This window comes from Microtus oregoni, unplaced genomic scaffold, assembly GCF_018167655.1.
Source record: "Microtus oregoni isolate MIOR12 unplaced genomic scaffold, Mior012 000002F_ref0000024, whole genome shotgun sequence".
NCBI classification, from domain to species: Eukaryota; Metazoa; Chordata; class Mammalia; order Rodentia; family Cricetidae; genus Microtus; species Microtus oregoni.
In genome coordinates, this window is record NW_024543061.1 from 60,708,532 (window position 1) to 60,726,646 (window position 18,115).

General features: G+C 37.3%; 1 protein-coding gene across 12 annotated transcripts in view; it reads right to left on the minus strand.

Annotated features, from left to right (window-relative positions):
* Nucleotides 1–18,115, minus strand: part of Erc1 (ELKS/RAB6-interacting/CAST family member 1) — a 360,167-nt gene that overhangs the window by 144,672 nt on the left and 197,380 nt on the right. The gene's annotated exons all lie outside the window — the stretch shown is intronic.

The window sequence follows — 18,115 nt, forward strand, 5'->3', positions numbered from 1 at the left end:
TCCTTTTGAAATTTCTAAACTCTTTCTGATCATGTATATATACATCAAGAATAAACGGGAACAGAGATTTATCTCCGAGGTAGGGAGTGTATTCAAAATTCTCAGGTTGTTCCCCAGCAAATCAGCAAACAACAACACATATCCACCCCACACGATAGAGAGAGAGACAGAGAGACAGAGACAGAGAGAGAGAGAGAGAGAGAGAGAGAGAGAGAGAGAGAGAAAGAGAGAGAGAGAATATGTAGTGAGAAACGGGCAGGGGTGGGGGGAGGGAGAGAAAATAGACCCAGCAAAGTGGTTCAGCTGGTAAAGTACTTATTGCACAACTCTAATGATGCCCAGACGACCTGAGTTCAATCCCTTGAATCCACATAAAGGTGAAAGGAGAGAACTAACTCCACAAAGTTGTCTTCTGACCTGCAAAGATGCCCTGTGTGCACTCCCTCTATCACACATACACTAGCCCCCAACACACAAACACCAATGCACAAAATATCAATTACTTATAGAAGGATCTTATGAAATAAAGGCCAAACTTGAGTACTAGATGCAGCATACACAGAGAGTAGTTTTATACATCGGAATTAAGTTCTATTGTTAACAGCATTAAAGAGTTCCTTTTTTATATCCAAAAATATATCATATACCAGATATTTATCAGATAAAAATATATCAGATAAAAGAGGCACAATGCTTTAAAAAGATCTGGGCAAAAAGAAGCCTTGATAGAAACAAATCTGAAACAAATAAAAACCATGTGCAAGGCCAACAAAAATACAGAATGCTAAAATACAGGGAAAAGAAACACAGAGAGGAAAGGTCTATATCTCATAAGCTATTTTCATTCATTCTGGTTATTCAAATTTGAATTACTTAAATAAAAACTATACAGAGGAAAGCCTGTTATTAACAAACAGTAATCTCACAGGTAAGCACAGAGCACTGATCACAGAAGTTTATAATAGTGTTCATCATGCTGATGACCTATCTGTTCAGAAGCAGTAGGTTGAGGAAGGGATTCTGTCATTCATTCACTCCTATACAAACCAATTTTTGTGCTAAAACTGAGAGCTGTTTGGAGAGACAGGCCTATGGTAAGCACACCAGAGCTGTTTGTGGACTCCTTGAAGTGAGTGCCTGGTACCAAACCACATCTGCTACTCAACAGCAAGAAAAGGACGTTTGCATGTGTGTGCCTGCATTACATATATATATATATATATATATATATATATATATATATATACACATACATACACACCCAAGGGCTCAAGAAAAGGACGGTTGCATGTGTCTGCCTGCATTACATATGTATATACACCCAAGGGCTCAAGTCGATCCTTGCTCTAATGAGAGGAACTCCCTGGAATATAGTCACATCTGCAAATGTCAGGTGAATATATGTAACCCTCAGCTCTCTGGGCACCACTGATAAGAGTTAATTCCATTCTATCCATTCAGTTAGTGTAAACCTTTCTAAAACTGAGTAAACATGTGTTCTAACACAAGAAGAGCAAGGTGCATTTGTTATCAGAATTTGTTGCCTTCCCTACACAGATCTCAAAAGTCTCCCAGGCATCTTGTATTGCACCATTCATAGCAAACAACCATATCAGTTTCTTACATACCCTAGAAAGAATCTACATACACACAAGCAAAAGTATATATTAACAGTCAAACCCTCCTCTCCCTACACAAAAGGAAACTATGTATTTCCCTTTACAGCTAAACATTTTTTGTAAATCATTTACAGAAATGCAAAATACACGAAGATATACAATAAATGTGGAACTTGAAAAATCTGCTTCAAGTCAATGCATCTTGTTAGCGTGTCAATTAATAAACAGAACACTGTCAGCACCTCAAAACCTGCCTCTCTATCCCTTTGCAGATAAAAAGTATTCTATCATTTTGTTTTTCCAAACTTGATATTCTGCCTGTTGACTTTGCAAATAGAATCATAAAGCATATAATTATTTGGCATTTTCTAAGATTCATGCATGCTGATGGTATGATTATAATGTTGTAATTTTCCTAACTGCATATCCTACTTTGTGAAAACACAAGGACATACATACTTTATGATGTTTTGATAGGGAATATTTAAATTGAGTGGATCTTAATAAGCACAGTTTTCTTTGTTTTTGTTTACATGTGGTTTTTGAGAGAGGGTTTCTCTGTGTAGCCTTGGTTGTCCGGGAATTCACTCAAAAAAACCAGGCTGGCTTGAACTTGGGAGATCCACCTGCCTCTGTCTCCTGAGTGCTGGAATGAAAGGTTTGTGCCACCACTAACCAACAATAAATGTGATCTTATTTCTTACAAGTATGGAGTGTTTTGTGCCCTGTCTAAGACTCTGTCTACATCAAAGTCATATGATTATTCTATCTTTATAAACTCTTGATTATTTCACGTTTAGATTTATAAAACATATACACTAATTTCTGCATACACTATTAACTATATGAGCATGTGAATTTAATTTACTTAACAACATTAACAGCAGAAAAAAATTAAGGTCATAGTTTAAATTTTAACAATTCCCATCTACTTTTAGAAAAGATAAGAAATTATGTAAAGATAATTACACAAAGTAGGAAATAATAATAGTCCTTAACCGCAAACAATTGTCTTCAAATGTCAGAACTGAGAATTGTGAAATGTTTTGTTTACAGAAAGACTAGACCCTATGTGTATTTTCCAGATAAACAGCAAAACAGACATCTATCTCTTACCCATAGTTCTGCTTTTCATAGTTTCAGCTACCTGTAGTATGAAAACATCAAATGGAAAACCCAGAAATAAACAACTCATAACTTTTCTAAAGAGAGTGATAAAATCTCACACCCCTTCCTCTCTCCAGCTGACTGTGAATTATTGTTTGTCTATTATTTGTGTCTGCTGTCTGCATTCAGGTCATGCAGCAGCAGCCTCAGGGATCAAGTGCACTGACTTGCTCTTAAAGTGCTTGTGCTCTAGTAATGTTTATTTTTACTTAATAATGGCTCTAAAGTACAAAGCGATGTTGACAAAAAAAAAAGATGTAAAGTGTTCCCTTTCAATGAGAAGTATAGTAATGTTGAGAAAGAGGCCACATCTACATAACTTGTAATACAGTAGGTCATTCTAATGAGTTTATCATTGTTATTCTCTCGCTGTGCCTAATTCATAAATAAGACTTTACCATATGCATTCAGTATGGCTTGCAGTTCAGGCATCCATTAAAGACAAGTGTGTAGGAGAAGACTATCATAGTTATCACTGAACAGCTTACATGTAGTCATTTCACTGTACCCCCACCAAGTTCCTAAAATAGCAGCATTCGGAATTTGTCTTCTTTCTTTCATGCCTACTCCCTTTTTGAGACAGTTTGATGCTGGCCTGAAAAATCAGTATGCAACGAAGACTGGACTTGACCACCTACTCTTCCTGTACGTGTACACACACACACACACACACACACACACACACACACACACTCACATCAGAAGTCAATTGTGGGACTTAGTTTTCTCCTATCATATAGGTTTCAGATACGAAACTTTGTTTGCCAGGCTTGACAACAACCTCTTACCTGCTAAGTTGTGTCAGCCTACCTACATTTTTTTAAACTATGTGCATATATTTCAAAGTATATCACTTTATTTTTATCAGTTTATAAATTTGTAGAAAAGTTAAGAACACACACAATACCACCAAGAGCAACACAACACCAGTAAAACGTAAAGAGCCTACAATAGCAAGACCTGAACAACCAAATATGGATGAGGCAGAAGAAAATGACCTAAAAAATAACTTCAAGAGAATGTTTGAAACTCTTAAAGAGGAAATGAGAAATTCCCTTAAAAAATGGAGGAAAAGACAAACAAAATATTGGAAGACATCAACAAATCACATAAAGAAAAACAAGAAAAAGAAATCAAACATATGAAAGAAACTATTTGGACTTGAAAACTGGAATAGAGACAATAAGGAAAACACAAGCCAAGGGAATTATAGAAACAGAAATCATGAGAAAATGATCAGGAACCACAAACACAAGCATGAACAGCAGAATACAAGAGATGGAAGAGAGAATCTCAAGCGCTGAAGAAACAATAGAGGAAATAGATTGATCAGTAAAAGAAAACATTAAATCTAACAAAAGATTAACCCAAAATATCCAGGAAATATGAGACACCATGAAAAAGCCAAATGTAAGAATAATGGGTATAAAAGGAGGGGAAGAATTTCAACTCAATAGCATAGAAAATATACTTAAAATCATAGAAGAAAACTTTCCCAACCTAAAGAAAGACATGCCTATGAAGATATAAGAAGGTTACAGAACACCAAATAGACTGGATCCAAAAAAAAAAAAAAGTCCTATCGCCATATAATAATCAAAACACTAAACATACAGAGTAAAAAAAGAATATTAAGAGCTACAAAGGAAAAAAGGCCAAGGAACATATGAAGGTAGACCTATCAGAATTGTACCTGACTTCTCATTGAAGTCAATGAAAGCCAGAAGGTCATGATCAAGCATTATGTAGACATTAAGAGACCACGGATGCCAGCAAAGACTACTATACCCAGCAATACTTTCAATCACCATAGAATGACAAAATAAGGTATTTTTATGACAAAACTAGATTTCACCAATACCTAGCCACAAACCCAGCCCTATACAAAATAATAGAAGGAAAACTCTAACCCAAGGAAGTTGGGTACACCAACAAAAGCACAGACAATTGATGGTTTCATAGCAGCAAATCCCAAAAAAGGGGAAAATGCAAAAATTAACATCACCAACAATGAAAACTAAATTAACAGGAGATAGCAATTACCGGTCATTAGTATCCCTTAATGTAAATGGACTCAACTCACCTATAAAAAGACACAGGCTAACAGATTAGATACAAAAACAGAATCCATCCTTCTTCTGCATACAAGAAACACATCTCAACCTCAAAGACAGACATGGTTTCAGAGTAAAGGGTTGGAAAAAAAATATACCAATCAAATGGACCTCTTAGAAACAAGCAAATGTAGCTATCCTAATATCTAACAAAATAGACTTCAAGCTAAAATCAGTCAAAAGAAACAAAGAAGGTCACTTCATATTAATCACAGGAAAAATCCATCAAGAGGAAATCTCAATACTGAACATTTATGCCCCAAATACAAGGGCACACTCATATGTAAAAAATATACTTCTAAAGCTTAAATCATACATTAAACCCCAAACACTAATAGTGGGAGACTTCAACACTCCCCTCTCACTACTGGACAGGTCAGTCGGACAAAAAATGAACAGAGAAATAAGAGAACTAATAGATATATGACTCAAATGGACTTAACAGATATCTATAGAATCCATCCAAACATGAAAGAATATACCTTCTTCTCAGCACCTCATGGAACCTTCTCAAAATTGACCACATACTCAGTAACGAAACAAAAAAAATGGAATAACCCAATGTACATTCTCAGATCACCATTATTTAAAACTAGAAGTCAATGGCAATGCTAATTCCAGAAAACCCACAAACAATTAGAAATTAAACAATGCTCACCTGAATCATCAATGGGTCATGGAAGAAATAAACGGATAAATTAAAGACTTCCTAAAATTCAATGAAAATGACCACACAACATACCTAAATTTATGGGACACAATGAAAGTAGGATTAAGAGGAAAGTTCCTAGCACTAAATACCTACATAAAGAAGCTGGAAAAATACCACACTAGTGAATTAACAGAACATTTGAAAACTTTAGAACAAAAAGAAGCAAACTCACCTAAGAGAACTAGACAGCAGGAAATAACCAAATTGAGAGCTGAAATCAACAAAATAGAAAGAAACAATACAAAGAATTAATGAGACAAAGAGTTGGTTCTTTGAGAAAATCAGCAAAATAGATATACTTTTATCCAAACTAAGCAAAAGGCAGAGAGAGAATATCCAAATTAACAAAATCAGAAACAAAAAGGGGGACATAACAACAGACATGGAGGAAATACAGAGAATCATCAGGTCATATTTCAAAAACCTGTACTCAACAAAATTGGAAAACTTAAAAAAATGGACAACTTTCTGGTTAAATATTACTTACCAAAATTAAATCAAAACCAGATAAGCAAATTGAACAGACCTATAACTGCTGAAGAAATAGAAACAGTCATCAAAAGTCTCCCAACCAAAAAAAAAAAAAAAAAAAGCCCAGGACCAGATGGTTTCAGCTCAGAATTCTACAAGACTTTCATACCAATACTCTTCAAATTATTCCACACAGTAGAATGAGAAGGAACACTGCCAAACTCTTTTTATGAGGCTACAATTACCATGATACCCAAACCACAGAAAGACATGATTAAGAAAGAGAATTACAGACCAATCTCACTCATGAACATCGATGCAAAAATACTAAATAGAATACTGGGAAACCGAATCCAAGAACACATCAGAACCATCATCCACCACGATCAAGTCAGCTTCATCCCACAGATGCAGGGATCGTTCAACATACAAAAATCTGTCAATGTAATCCACCATATAAACAAGCTAAAAAATAAAAACCACATGATCATCTCATTAGATGCGGAAAAAGCTTTTGACAAAATACAACATCCCTTCATGATAAAGGTCTTGGAGAGAGCAGGGATACAGGAACATACCTAAACATAATTAAGGCAATATACAGCAAGCCAACAGCCAACATCAAACTAAATGAAGAGAAATTCCCAGTGATTCCACTGAAATCAGGAACAAGACATGGTTTTCCACTCTCTCTGTATCTATTCAATATAGTTATTGAGGTCCTAACTAGAGCAATAAGACACCAAAAGGAGATCAAGGGGATACAAATCAGAAAAGAAGAATTCAAACTCTCCCTGTTCGCTGATTATATGATAGTTTACATAACTGATCCCAAAAATTCTACCAAAAAAACTTATACAACTCATAAACACTTTCAGTAATGTAGCAGGATACAAGATTAACTCAAAAAAAGTCAGTAGCCCTCCTGTACACAGATGATAAAAGAGCTATGAAAGAAATCAAAGAAACAACACCCCTCACAATAGCCACAGATAGCATAAAATATTGTGGAGTAACTCTAACCAAACAAGAGGAAGACTTGTATGACAAGAACTTTAAACCTTTAAAGAAAGAAATTGAAGAAGACACAAGAAAGTAGAAAGATCTCCCACATCTTGGGTAGGCAAAATTAACATAGTAAAAATAGCAATCTTACCAAAAGCAATCTACACCCACATTCCCAAATATTGTTCATAAATGTTCTTTTACATTTAAAGAGGGATATGATATAGATATAAATAATTTACATTAGTATGGATCTTGGTTTATTGATGCAAATTAAGGTCAATCTTGTTATATGTATATTTCTGCTATTGACTAAGGTATTATGATTGTGTAGTTCATTTGTGCCACACCAACCCAGTGTCGTCTGTGTGACATGACATACGTCATTATGCCGGACGGGAGCTACGTGTCCCATGGGACTAGGCTTCCTGGAGGTCAATGGCAGATGGCCCAGTATTGGCCACCTTTGAGGCATAGATGGGTTTCTCGATTAGCTGGCTATGCAGGATATGAGCTTCGCACAATCTCTTTTATAATAATGATATTCTTTATATCTACAAGACAAGGATTATCTCTTTAGGAACAGCTTTGGGATAGGGAAACACAGTATGGGAATGTATAAGACTACAGTAGAACCCTTGCCATACATGGGGGTGTATGATGAGCAAGGGAATAGATGGCTTAATGTTGATGGACAAAGAGTGGTATATTATGAATATTTGAATTTTATGGATAGGCTTGCTAGATCCTGACGCCCATGGTGTCTGCTGCATAAGAAGGTAGAAAAAAGTATATTTTGGCAGGTGCAGAGAGCTGTCAGGCATATTTGGTCACTAGATGAGACAAAGAAAGGGTTAGAGGGCTGGAGAGATGGCTCAGTGGTTAAGAGCATCGCCTGCTCTTCCTAAGGTCCTGAGTTCAATTCCCGGCAACTACTTGGTGGCTCACAACAATCTGTAATGAAGTCTGGCGCACTCTTCTGGCCTGCAAATATACACACAGACAGAATATTGTATATATAATAAATAAATAAATATAAAAAAAAGAAGAAAGAAAGGGTTAGAAAGAGGAGCTTGGGGAGGGTCATGAAAGCGATAATGAAACAGAAACTTTCTATTCTTAGATAAGATGAAACCACTTGTCTGATGTTTAAGTTCTCAGGGACAAGAGTTCTTCTTCAAAGGATGTTTTATGTCTAACACCTGTTCCTGATAATATGCTTTTCTTAGAAATCGCTGATGTAACTAAAAGAAGCTTTCATACTATGCCAACTGATGATACATGACTTTCTGAGTTGTTCTTTCTTTGAATACTATATAATGAAAACATGAATTCAATAAAATTTCAGCAGATTCAAACCACTCTCTTGTGTGTTGTGTCTGTCTGTCATCACTGACCTTGTGCCTTCCTCAGTACCAAGACCCTATTTCTCCCACAATCTAAGTGGCTCCACTGACCCGGTCCATGACACATTTAAAAATGTAATGTATAATTAAGAAATATAGGTTGATAGGTAATCATCTATAATAGTCAAGTTTATAGTCATGTTAGTTAGATTTTTCTAGATGTGCATAGATATATTTCAGATAGATAGGCATTCTTCATATCTTTCAAAGACTACAGAATATGGCATTTAAAATGTTTTAGTAACTTAGGAATTTTCATTGACAATGAGACATGTCTGCTCCTGGCAGAAGCAAGCTACTTTCTGAGGAAGATGCGCATCGAAAAGGCTCCTTATGGAGTTTGCTAGCCATTTGAGCAAGAAACTACTCTTGCCTAGACTGTTTCATTGGACATGCAATACCCACAGAGAGATGACTGCTAAACCTGCCTTAAGGTGAGATGGTCCTTCAGGGTTCCTGCTTCATAAAAGAATCTGTGAGACATTCTGCTGCACACAAAAGAAAGTAACTTAAAATTGCCAAGATAGGCGGAACTGTCTTCAAAATTTCCTGCTTCATGGAAAAATCTGCTGGATACTATGGGCCTGTAGGCTAAAGATGGATGCCACAACAGTACAGAAGAAGAACTTTGGGTGACTGTACAGGCAGTGAGAGGTCTCTGTCAATTCTAGAGTTTTATAACTTGCTCACAATGCACTTCCTGTTTACTTAGGTAATATTATATCCTTCTGGAGTCTTTGATGGAGTTAAAGAATAGTTATATTTATAATTTTCCTGTATTATTAGATAAAATAGATATAAATATTGTAACTGTAATACTTGCTAGAATTTCACTATGTTAAATCTTTCCTTTTTGTTTAAACAGAAAAGGGGAAATGGTGTAGGAGGTTCTTCTGTTTATGTATTGCTTTCAATGGTTAATGAATAAAGATACTGCTTTGGGCCTGATCGGGCACAACTTAGGCATAGAAGACAGAAATGGATTCTGGGAGGAAGGAAGCAGAGTGAGAGACATCACGGATCTTCTGCCTGAGATGGACGCTGGTTAGAAGCTTGCAGGTAAGCCACAGTCATATGGCGATATACAGATTAATAGAAATGGGTTAAATTAAGATGTAAGAATTAGCCAAGGGGGCTGGAGATATGGCTCGGTGGTTAAGAGCACTGGCTGCTCTTCCAGAGGCCCTGAGTTCAATTTTCAGCAACCACATGGTGGCTCACAGCCATCTGTAATGATATCTGGTGCCCTCTTCTGGCATGTGGGCATACATGGAGGCAGAATGTCATATACATAATAAATAAATACATATTTTAAAAAATTAGCCAATAAGAAACTAGAGCTAATATGGGTCAAGCAGTGTTTTAATGAATACAGTTTCTGCTGTGGTTATTTCTGGTGCATGCTAGACGGGCGGCTGGAACAAACAAGGGACCCTCTCGTTGCAACATACTCACTCATAGGTGGTTCTTAAACATAAAGCAAAGAAAATCGGCCAGCAAAGCACAATCCCAGAGAACTTAGACAACAATGAGAACCCTAAGAGAGACTAACATAGATCTAACCTACATGGGAAGTATAAAAAGACAAGATCTCCTGAGTAAATTGGGAGCATGGGGACCTTGGGGGTGGGTCGAAGGGGGGAGGGGAGATGCAGGGAGGGGAGCAGAGAAAAATGTAGACCTCAATAAAAATCAATAAACAAAGAAAAAAATAAGAAAACTGTACAAATGATATTTGGTGCTAAAAGCAAGGAACATAAGGACTGCTGCAAATAACAGCCAACACCTAAAGCCAAGAGAAGCTTAGGAGGGAACAAGAGAGGGATGGAGGAGACTAAATTACAGAGAACAGAGAATTTAATTGGGGCGTGGTCTCTCTCCTTTTAAAAAAGCGGCTACTTCCCTTCTCGCTCTCTTCGCTTCCTGCTCTGTTTCCGGTGACTAGACTCCATTCTGATTGCACAGAGGGCTGTTGTCTGGGACGGTTATCTGTAAGTTTTTTCCCCTTTAAATAATTATCACCCTATTAATCATAATTCCAAACTGGTGTGGCATTGTTTGCGACTTACGCCTTCACCTGGCGCCCAACGTTTGGTTTTAGGACCTCTCCTTCCCCCGCTCGGCTGCCGGCCGCGAGTTCGGCTTGGCACGAGCCCCTCCCTTCCTCAGCCGTGGCCTGTGCCTTGTGCGTGGAGCCAGCAGTTGAATGAAAATTATCACGCAGTGGCTTTTCTTGCTGCAGGTCTTTATATTTTCCCTTTAGACACCTCAGATTGACTTCAAATCCCCACACACCCTATCGTCTGCCTCCCCACATGGATTTAAACTCCACAGGCCAATGTAGTCTCTGCCTGCGTGGTTTGCTCTTTTCTGAGTCGTTTTTAAATCTCCCTTGCAAGCACAACTCTTAAGTGGCGTGAAACAGAGCACGCGGTTGCCAGTTGCAGAAAGCTGCAACCCCTCAGGGTGACTCTGTCACGTGGAGACATAAGCGGCTTCCAGGTTGCTCTTCTCTACCCCTGGATTCTGGGTTTCAGGTTCCGTCTATGGAATTGATTTAATTACATTTACTTTGTTGAGAAACTCGCATTTTCCAGTTTTTAACATCTACTAAGGCACTGAAACAGGACACTGTTTTCATCGCGACTCGGCAACAGTGCCACCTGCTGGATAATAGGTAATATGGCAGTTTTCGTTTCTAACGCAAATTTTATTGCTTTGTTTTCACTAATACAATGGTTACTAATCCAATGGATTACGTCATACAAGGTTTATATGATTATGGGGATACCTTAATTTGCTTGTTACTAGGTTTCAGTTTTCTTTTCCATATTCTATCATTAAGGAAGAATATGGCACTCCTAAGAACGATAGAATCTTTATGAACTAAAAATGAACAGAAGAATATGGCACTCCTAAGAACGATAGAATCTTTACGAACTAATAATGAACAACTAATTGACAGGATTAAAATAATTGAAAATCAGAGGTTATCTGAGCAAGTGGACACTATGACAGACAAAACTGACTCCATATCCAAGGGTACTAGAAAGTTACCTGAAAGGGTTCAGGCTGTTGAATTTGACATTCAGACTTTATCACAAAGTTTTGATAAGGTAACAGACAGAATACCTCCAAGATGGGAATCTACATGATATACAAGAAAAGTTTAGGAAGGACATGTTATCTCTGAAGGAAAAAATTAAAGCTTTGGAATCACAGGTGTAGAATAAGGATCAAAAAATTGATACCTCAGTAAAATCAGTGGAAACATATACAGGTCAGGAGATTCAGGATTTAAGAGAGACAATGATAAAAAGATTTGAAAAGATTAGAGAAATTATTGAAGCTGGTGAATACAGTAAGGAGGCACAAGGACAGGATACAATGCCTCCACCAGCTATTAGAACTGGCTTACCCAGGGTTCTAGCGACATACCCTATACTAATTCTGACAAAGCGTCAACTTCTAAAGGCTCAAAGGGAGTCAGAGAAGCTAGAAGGACGCCAATAGCAATGAATGATCTGAAAGAAATTAAGCAAGTTGTTGTTAATTTTGGCTTGCACAATGCATATGTAAAGGAAATGATAAGGACTTGGGCTTCTAATGCTAGAGCTACTCCCCATGATTTCCATCAGTTAGTGTCTGCAGTTTTAGATAATGGAACTTCCTTGATGTTTGGAATTTATTTCAGAGAAGAATCCAAACATATGGAAAAGCAAGGAAGAGCAAAAGGTGTTGAGGTTCCCAAGATCAAATTCTTGGTGCAGGAGAATATGCTGATCCACAGGTCCAAGCTCTTTATGACGATGAAGTACTGTGTCTGTGTCACCAAGCAGCTTTAAATGCTCGGAATAGGATCCAAGATCCAGCAAAAAGGGTTGAATCACATATCAGAATTAGGCAGGAACAGAGAGAACCCTTTATTGACTTTTTGCAAAGATTAATTAAGGCTCTGGACATAGGGGTAACAGATCCAGAAGCTAGACGAATACTTCTTGAATCTCTAGCTTTTGAGAATGCAAATATAGAATGCAAAAAGATAATTGGGCCTTTAAAGTCTAGATCAGCACCTATGGATGAATGGATTCAGCATACGATGAATGTTGAAACGTTTAGCTATAATGATGAATCTTGGGTAGGAGAAGTGATTTCCAAAGCAATGAGGAGACATCAAACTGCCAAGTGTTTTAATTGTGGTAAATTAGGACATTTGCAAAGGAATTGTAGGCAAAGAATTTCTAGGAATAATATCTCTTCTGGGAATGACAAAAATAGGAGACCTCGGCCTTCAGGTATATGTAGGAGATGCGGTAAAGGACGGCATTGGTCCAATGAATGCAGGTCAACAAAAGACAGACGGGGCATTCCGATACCGTCGGGAAACTCCTTGAGGGGCCTCTCGCAGGCCCCCAAGCCAACAGTGGCCCAGTCATTCCCAGTCACAGTGGAGAACGTGCCTCACCAAGAAAATTAAAAGCTCCAATTTCTGCTGTAAAAAGTAATACTGGTCTAAATGATGAAATACGTGTGGAGGATGAGTCAAAAAACCCAGTAGGACAGAGTAAACGTATATTTTGGCAGACTTCTATTAATGATCAAAGACCAAAGCTAAGAGTCTGTATAAATGGCACTCTTATTGAAGGCTTATTAGACACAGGTGCGGATGCAAGTATCATTACCCCAGAATCTTGGCATCCGAATTGGCCTCTTCAAGAGGTAGATGTTCAGTTCCTGGGAATTGGAACCCTATCTCATGTAAAACAAAGCACAAGATGGGTTGAATGCATAGGGCCCGAAGGGCAAATAGGAAGACTAAGGCCATATATAGCCAATATTGCCATAAATTTATGGGGCTGTGACCTGCTACGGCAATAGAATACCGAGATTAACATTCCTGTAGTTCCAGGAACTCATAATTCTGGGAAGGATATGATGAGGTATTATGGATAAAGGTCACCAGCCATTCAGGCTGTACAAGAACATACAGCTAATACCAAACCTTTAGAGGTACCAGCAGCCCTACCTTTAAAATGGCTAACTGAGAAGCCAATATGGATGAAACAGTGGCCTCTAGCTGAAGATAAACTACAGGCATTGGAACAGCTGGTGCAGGAGGAACTAGATGCTCACCACATTGAAGAATCAACCAGCCCTTGGAATTCTCCTGTGTTTGTTGTAAAAAAGAAATCTGGTAAATGGAGAATGGTGACAGATCTAAGAGCTGTCAACAAGGTAATTCAACCTATGGGCCCACTACAATCTGGAATTCCCTTGCCTTCTCTATTACCAAAAGGATGGCCTCTTATAGTTATTGATTTGAAAGATTGTTTTTTCACTATACCGTTACAAGAAAAGGATAGAGAAAAATTTGCCTTCACAGTGCCTACTTATAATAATTCTCAGCCTAATAGGAGATATCAATGGACTATCCTCCCACAGGATATGCTCAATAGTCCTACATTGTGCCAATATTTTGTAAGTAAGCCATTGGAAATAATTCGTAAAAAATTCCCCAAGTCCATAATTTATCATTACATGGATGACATCTTGTTATCTGATTCAAATAGATACCGTAGAAAGGATGTTTGAAGAAGTAAAGAAAGTCTTGCCTAGGTGGGGATTACAAATTGGCCCTCAAAAGATTCAAAGAGGAAACTCTATTAATTCCTACGTTACAGAATAGGGTTAGAGAAAATTAAAACACAAAAGGCACAAATTAGGAGAGACCGGTTAAAGACTCTTAATGACTTCCAAAGATTGTTAGGAGACATTTCTAGTCTACGACAAGCTGTTGGGATAACACCTGATCTAATAGTTCATTTAAACAAAACCTTAGATGGTGATAAAGATTTGAATAGTCCAAGAAAACTGACAGCTGAAGCAGAAAAGGAACTGACAATGATTGAGGAAAAATTACAAGAGGCACATGTGGATAGGGTGAACCCAAATCTTAGCTGCATCCTAGTGATATTGCCTTCCAGAATTTCTCCTACAGGGATTCTAATGCAAAGGGAAGATATTACTTTAGAGGGGATATTTATACCTAATAAACCAAGTAAAAAATTAAAAACTTATGTGGAAAAAGTCTCTGAATTAATTATAAAAGGTAAGCTGAGACTTCGTCAACTAGCAGGTATAGACCCAGCAGAAATTATAGTGCCTTTTACTACTGAAGAAATAAAAAAGTTATGGGAAGACAATGAACCGTGGCAAAGAGCTTGTGCTAATTTTTTGGGAGAAATTAATAGCAACTATCCCAAAAGTGGTAGACATAACCTCATAAAAAGAACTTCTTGGATTCTTCCTAGAATTATACGTGATGCTCCAATAACTGGAGGCCATACGTTCTATACTGATGCAAATAAATCAGGGAAAGCAGGTTACAAGTCAGATGAATTGAGTAAGGTGGAACAAAGCCCTTATAATTCTGTCCAGAAGGCAGAATTATATGCCATTCTTATGGTGCTAAGGGATTTTAAAGAACCTCTTAACATAGTTACAGATTCACAATATGCAGAAAGAGTTATCTTGCATATTGAAACCGCTGAATTTGTACCAGATGACACAGAGTTGACTTCATTGTTTATCCAGGTACAAGACATAATCAGGAACAGGCTTTGTCCGATGTACATAACACAATCCGGTCCCATACAGGTCTGCCTGGTCCTCTAGCACAAGGCAACGCTGAGATTGATGAATTATTGATTGGGAGTGTGTTGCAGGCCTCAGAATTTCATAAGAAGCATCATGTCAATAGTAAAGGCCTAAAGAAAGAATTTTCCATTACTTGGCAACAAGCTAAGGACATTATAAAGAGATGTCCTACTTGTTCTTTCTATAATCAAACACCGTTGCCTGCAGGGAGTAACCCAAAGGGTGCTAAGAGAAATGAAATCTGGCAGATGGATGTGTTCCACTTTATGGAATTTGGTAAATTAAAATATGTACACCATACCATAGTCACGTATACAGGTTTCAATGGGCTACTGCCCTGAGCTCAGAAAAGGCTGATTCAGTAATCACACATTTGTTGGAAGTTATGGCCATCATGGGTATACCGCACAAATAAAGATAGATAATGGTCCAGCATATGTATCTAAGAAAATGAAACGCTTTTTTGATTATTATAATATAAAACACATTACAGGTATACCAAATAATCCTACAGGTCAGGCAGTTATAGAAAGATCAAATCGTACTATAAAGGATATGCTGAACAAACAGAAAGGGACTGAAAATACCCCCACAAATAGATTACATAATGCTTTATTAACCTTGAATTTTCTTAACGCTAATGAGAAAGGAACGACAGCAAAAGAAAGACTTTGGATAATGGAAAAGTCTGCTGCACTAAATCAACCGATTTATTTCAAAGATGTGCTGACCTCTCAGTGGAAGCCAGGAGATGTGCTACGTTGGGGAAGGAGTTTTGCTCTTGTTTCCACAGGAGAAGAAAAATTGTGGATACCATCAAAATTAATAAAATTTCGATTTGAAGAGGAGAAACCTCTTGGAAAGGAGAAATGACAACTCATCCACAATGATGATATTCATACAGCTGGTAAGAAAAACATATAGAATGGAGGAAGGTTTCTGTTCTTATCTCCACAGGCAAACACTCCTCTTTGAAAAATTCAAGGGACCCTGGATGTTTGGATACTGACAGATGGAAAAATACCTGTCCAATAGGAAATATCAAGAAAACTGAATGGGTTGTGTAAGTAAAATATATTAAACCCTATTACTAAATTTATAAAGCCGGTTTTGAAGTTGGACTCTGTCTCAGTCCCTCTCCAATTCCAAGCCTGTCAGTAAGAGAAAAACCCAGAGTTTCTGGAGTTCTGTCTCATGTCAAGAGCCATGATATGGGACAGAAAGAAATATGAGTTTAGAAAACATCTTTGCATTCCTTCATATCTATTATACTTTTCACTGAATATATCTATCATGCCTTTCATTGAAAAAAAAATATATATGTCTATATGATTAATGTTTAAGTTTTTCACAATGAACAATGAGTTTTTCCTGAAGTGACATTTGAAGTTTCCAGGAAGAAGATGGGGCCCCATAACAACAACTCCACTTGGTTGATATGACGTCATGATACTGATAGCGCTAATACAAGACCTGCTTTGGGTACCAGCTGCACAAGACAGTTCCAACTTGGTTAGCTGAAATGGTGCACATCTTATACAACATTTTGGCCAGACCTGCACAAAATACTCAGAGACTATTGGCAATTTTAAAAGACATTGATCTTGAAATTTAACCATCATTTTACTTTCACAGAATCCCCCAGAAAGAACGTCGCCCCCATGACAGCTGAAAGTAATTCTAGAGGACGACGTCCCCTCTCCCAATAAAGTTTGCCCTTGGGTTTAGGGACATCATTTAGGGGTCGATTACAATTAGTATACGGTTGAGGGTTGTGGGAGGAATTTTATAAGCTCAGGGATCATTTTGAGAAAAAAAAAAGAGGGATGATGGGATAATAGATTTATAATTGTGAGTTACTGTTTTTAGACAAATATATTGGTATAGATTCTTGTATATTGATACAAATTTAAATTATATTGACTATTGTATGCATGCATGTTTCTACCTCTGTTTAAAATATTTTTATGTATTGACATATATTGTATTGATATATATATATATAGTATATATTTACCATATTGCAGTGTATATTTCTATCTCTGATTCAGATACTTATATATTGTTTGTGTATTGATATGTATTTACCATACTGCAATGTATATTTGTACATTGTTTATATTTGGAGGTCATTGTCCTCATTTGTTTCACAGTCGTTTATTGCCTTAGTCTTTAAGTTAGATAGATATTGAGAATTATATAGATTAATAGTCATCTAAGCTTGTCATTTATAATTAGACTAATCAGGTTCTTTAGATATATAGAGATTATACTCAGTATAGATAGATAATCTTCAACCTCTTCAAAGAGCTGTAGAAAATGGCCTTTAATCTAACTCAGAGTTTTGTGGTAGTGAGACACAATTGCTCTTGGCAACACCGCTCTATTCCGGAGAGAACGTTGAGCACCAAAGACACTCCACCTGGAGCCTTTCTTTTTGGCAGAACTGGGCAAAGAAATGCCCATACTTCAACCACTGACAGAGATACAGAGCGTGCATCAATGGATAAAACAGGACTGTCATATCCTGCCAAGACAGGGTAAGATAGTTTTGAAAAGTTGCTTGCCTTTGAAAATGGTATGTCAGTTATGTTAGGCCTTAGCCAAAGTTGGTTGCTTCGACGCTGCTAACGTGACTTTGGGTGATTGCCCAGGTAGCTAGTTGTCTCTGTGATTTGTTCCATGTTTTGGAAGTTATTTTACTCAACTTCCTAATTACCCAAGTAACATTATTTCCCTTCTCAGATCTTTGATGGGTTTGAAGACTATATAAATGTAGTTACTTTTCTTTCATGACTTGGCCGAGTTATTTATTATACAAGACCTAAGCTAGTTAGAAAAGGATATTTGTACTTATTGTATATAATTTTGTAGTAGGTTTAGAACTCTTACTTAAACAAAAGGGGGAGGTGTTGCGGGAGGTCCTTCTGCTCTCCCAGCCTATAGACGCTGAGATACCAGCCC